At 43.5% G+C, this 4,973-nt stretch overlaps 1 pseudogene; it reads right to left on the reverse strand.

Moving 5' to 3' along the window:
* Nucleotides 1-3,750: 3,750 nt before the first annotated feature.
* LOC131901954 (BTB/POZ domain-containing protein KCTD2-like) lies at nt 3,751-4,485 on the reverse strand (annotated as a pseudogene).
* Nucleotides 4,486-4,973: the final 488 nt, after the last annotated feature.

Raw genomic sequence — 4,973 nt, forward strand, 5'->3', positions numbered from 1 at the left:
AAATGCGAACTCAGGGTTCACAGTGTGACTGAATATCCTCCAACAGGAAACTTTTGTATTTGGAGCTTCCAGGCCCATAGTCCTGGTAGCTGGGAGAGGGAAGGAGTCTGAAGACCAGGGAGAGAGAGACATCCCACCCTCAGGAAAAGGCAGGAAACTTAGGCTGTTGATTGACAGGTTTACTTATCTCACAGTTTGACCTGTGAGAGGTGGATCCAAGTCATGTGATTCCTTCAACTCCCTGAAGTTTACATAAATTCTTTTTTAGTATAAAAAAAGAGAAAAGTTTTAGATACATTAGTATTACCACTGTTTGCATTCTGTGCTGAAATCCACACTGTAGAAAAGGCAGCTAACAGGTGTGTGTAAAACAGCTGGAGTAGAGTCATGGTTTTGAGTCATAGCAAAAGCTATGGTTTTGGGTTAAAAAGCATGAATATTTTTTTCCTATCCCAAGGGCTGGATATATAGATTGGTCAGAGATGTTTTTAGCATGATTAGAAGCATCTTCAAGTCTATACTTAGAAGACAACCAGAGGAAATTTAAAATCTTGAGCTTGTGACTGATAATAGTATTCAGTGCTTTTCCAGCTTGTCAGAACTCCGACAATCAATGTTAACTCTGAACCTTTGAAATCCTAGTAAAATAGTACAGAGTAACTTGTGTTTATATATTCTTAAATCATTTTCCTAGACCTTTATAGTTTAAGTTTTCATATCCTCAGACCTTTATAACTTATATTTATTAGAATATTTTCTTAGACTTTCAGAACTTACATAAATTTAAAGCTTTTTTTATTTAGTCATTTACCATGAGACATAGGTGGCTGATTATTGAGAGCAGTCATTGCAAAGCAAGTTTCTTTAGATAGTAAGTTATATTGGAAGCCTGTTTTCCTTTAGCATGAAGCCTGTTAGTAAGGCAAACCTGTCTCTGAGTTTGCCTTTCTCTCAGGAGACCTAATGGAAAGGCAAGTCCTGATTCTCATACATGAAACGCATTAACCAGGCAGCCGTTGTTAAACTGATAAAGCTACCGTTACCTGTCAACACCATCAGAAATCTAAGAAGGATAAACTACACCAGGAAGTAGAATCCAAATGGACTCTGTATCAATTAAAATGACAGACTTACCAGCTACCTGGACAATTACCCTAGTGGGCTCCCATGGTAGTTTTTTCAGGGGCAGAGGTTAGTCTTCAGCTGTCACACAGGACAGCATTACATCTTCAGCTGCTGCACGGGACAGCACGGACCTTTGGCAAGGTCTGAAAGATTTTCCTATGGATGAGGAACTTGGGAAAACTAACCCACTTTGACTTAGGCAGAGGAGGGCAGTGTCCACAGTTTGTGCAGGGCCCTGGCAGCAGACAAGGCATGGGGCTGTTTTTCCCAGTGGTTAGCATTATCACAATTCAGGCCTGTGTCCCATCTGTCTTCTTCAGAGACCTAGGGTCACCTCTAGGATCTGGCATTTTGGTCTATCATAACAATGTTTTTCCATTAAATATTTTAAATGCCATATTCAATAGACTCTGAAAAGTTTTGAGGGCCATCTAATAAGTATATCTGATTTTAAATAAACTTTACTTTTTTTAGTTATTTGCTTAACTAATAACTAAATCACAGGCTTAACTCTGAAAACATACAAAGAAGGCTAAACAAAGCTTATTCCTGTAAATAAACCACAAGCAGAGTTCTGAACATATTAAAGAATTTGGTCTTTTTTTTGGGGGGGGGTTCGAAACAGGGTTTCTCTGTGTAGCTTTGTGCCTTTCCTGGAACTCACTCTGTAGCTCAGGTGGGCCTCGTACCCACAGAGATCCGCCTGCCTCTGCCTCCCGAGTGCTGGGATTAAAGGTGTGCACTACCACCGTCTGGCCAAGAATTTGGTCATTTATAAGGTGACTATGATAGTCCCCCATGTCCTAACCTTTTTTTAAACAAGTTAGTAGCTTTTATAAGATTGTGATTCAAACTTAGTTCTAAACTAATTAGCATTTTCATTTTAACATTAGCCCTTAGAAACATTGAACTTGACTGGGTGTGCTGTAGGCCCAGCAGAAAAATGTAACAGGAAACACAGTAGCCATTGATGTCCCACTTTTACCCAGCAGTAAAAGCCAGTCCTCAGTTTTTGCATAGTTTGCTACAACACCCAGTACCTGTACATCCAAGTGTCTGGGTTTCCATACCATTGTATAGTCCTGTCAGCCAGCAGCAGGCGTCTGCACATGAAGACCAACTTTAAGACGCCATCTTTGCTCTGGAGTTCCCTGCTGCACTGGCATTTTTGAAATCTTCATTTCCCCCAATCTGTTTTTATTTTTTGCTCATTATTCATCATCTTTCTATTGTTTTGCTGTGGAGCACATTTTAGCCATTTTCATAGGGATCCCTAGTTTAGGAACCTGCTTCTGTGATGATCTTTTAGGATATCCATTGACTCTTCAGGTGACAAAAATCACATGCACATTTGTAGATATCCAAAGCTACCTAGAAATCATTTCTTTTTTTTTTTTATGCCGAATGCCGTTGATTGAAGGAGGGAAAAGGTCTTAAATACAGGCTTAAAGCACAATGGGAGAACCCCAGAGGGCAGAAGTTCGCTACTATGTTTTACAATCTTGCATCTAAGCTGTTAACGCCCATTATGCAGGATACACAGACATGGAACTTCCCTTAAGCATTCAGGGGGGGTAGAACCCGGGGGGGAATTAGCATAGGGAGGATATCGAGGTCAAGGTCAGCAATCAAGGCAACAGTTACCCAAAACGGGGCCAGGGCCCTACAGGTCCCCCTTTTACTAATAAATGAGCTTCTGACTTAGGTTGCTTGGGTCATCAGCAGGTCACCTTAACTGTCAAGGAGACGCCTGCCCAGGCCACACAGGTGCTCTGTCTTAGGTTGGTGAGCACCCCTCAGGTATTACCTGTCTTTGAATACTCATTATCATACAGTCTCAATCGAGTGTGAGCTGTAGAGTTAACTGCTGCCAAAGATCTCAAAGTGGTGCTGGGCTTGCAATCTGTGTGTTCGACACAGAAAAGACCAACAGAAGTCCTAACCCACCCATAGCCAGTAGGCTAAAGGCAAATGAGCCATTCCCTTCCTTAAGGAGCCTTACTGCAAATTGGAGTCCTTGTAAGATGGTATCCCAAAAGCAAATGGAACTTGAGTTTATAAATTTATAATTTTCAAAGCCTATCGGAATGTATATAACTATTGAATTAAATTTATCATGCCCAATAGAATGAAAGATTAACTAACTGTGGTAGCTGCTTTTGCTGCCAGGGTCTCCACTGTGCTAGCTGTAGTAACCAATAATGAAATGGTAATCCCAGAAACAGTAGCAGCGGTGGTTGCCTCTGCTATAACAGCAACAATGGCAGCAGCATTGTCAAATTCTCTTCTGGAGTGTGTGGGCATACCCTTTAAATTCTCTAGGCCCTCGTCCTTTCCCCCCAGCTCCCCACAAGGCTCCAGCCAGGGACCCATCCTAGATGCTGTTGTGAAGGTCTGTCATAACACTGGCTAGAAAATAAAAGTAGGTTTCTGAAAAGGGGCTGTGCAGCCAGAGGCGAGGCGCACCGTCTTTATCTGAGGTGGCTCATCTGGTTTGAGCAGACACCACCTCTCGGGGACTAGGCTCAACTTTGCTCTGCAGTAGCTCAATTACTGCATTCTCTTCTCAGGTGCTCCATTGATTGCTCTCTTGCCAACAGGGTTCTGGAACTTCAGATTCTCCGTTTACATCCGAGAGCCTCTCTCCTGAGGCCTTTTTGCTTGGCTCTATGATGATGCCATTGGTAGAATTATTTAGTTCTTTTTTGTTTTCTGGAGCTGAGGACCGAACCCAGGGCCTTGCGTTTGCTAGGCAAGCGCTCTACCACTGAGCTAAATCCCCAACCCCTTATTTAGTTCTCTGAAGACAACACAGAGGAATTCTGCCTGGTCTTCATTTCCATAGTTATAGGAGGAGCCGATGTTGATCAGCTGTTCGAATTTCCAGCCGTCAGACATGGTGGAGACCATCTGAGTGAGCTCTTCCTCTTGACACTGCAGGACCCTGTACACGTGCTTCACGGGGTCTTGTGAGTTCTGTTCTCATTGTCTCGTATCCTTTCCTTAACCAGCTGCACAAGAGATGCGATATTGTAAAACTCTGCTTCCTCCAGCACACCTTCTTCTGCCAACTCCTTGGTAATGATGAGCTTTCCATGTCGGAGGTAGTTTAGGAGAGGACCAAAGTAGGTGGGGGTCTCTGTCAATCAGACACGCTCCAGTCTCATCCTTGTCCGAGTCCAGCTCTGGGTCCTCCTGGCAGCACAGGAAGAACTTGGGCTCGCAGCTCAGGGTCTGTCTGGTGGTCACAAGAGGTTTGGCCCAGTTCCAGTGGCGGCCTGAGCTGCCCCCGTCACCCACTGCACTCCCGCCACCCCCTCCCAGCCCCGCCATTGCCGGGTCCAGCTGCAGTCCTGCCATCTTGGGCCACCGCTCTAGAAATCATTTCATGTAACATTCTGGCAATGTCTGGCAGCAAAAGTCCTTTTTTGCATAAAAATGACAAAGAAGAAGTAACCCATGGGGTAGAGGGAGACTCTTGCTAGGCACAGTGGCAGACTTCAGTCTGTCTGTGTACTTTACCAAAAAGAAAATATCTTAAGTTTTTGTGCTTATAGTTGTGGCCCTAACTTTTTAGCTTTTTTTCTCTCTCTCATATTTTTTGTCACAAAATCAAGTGACACACCTGTCATAGGACAGACAAAAAATTTTTAAATAAATGTGATTGGGTCTAGAGAAGGAGGAGCCATAACCCAATTCAGAACAGCATAAACAATATTTCAATATTATCCATATCTAAAAGACATCTGAATCCCTGCGAGGTTGAATTCAGTGGCCAAGGGGAAGGGACCAGAGCAACCTGAGAACAGAGAAAGCAGCATGGCAAGCAGCCAAAGCAGTCACAGAGC

This window comes from Peromyscus eremicus, unplaced genomic scaffold (genome assembly GCF_949786415.1).
Source record: "Peromyscus eremicus unplaced genomic scaffold, PerEre_H2_v1 PerEre#2#unplaced_722, whole genome shotgun sequence".
In the NCBI taxonomy this organism is placed as follows: Eukaryota; Metazoa; Chordata; class Mammalia; order Rodentia; family Cricetidae; genus Peromyscus; species Peromyscus eremicus.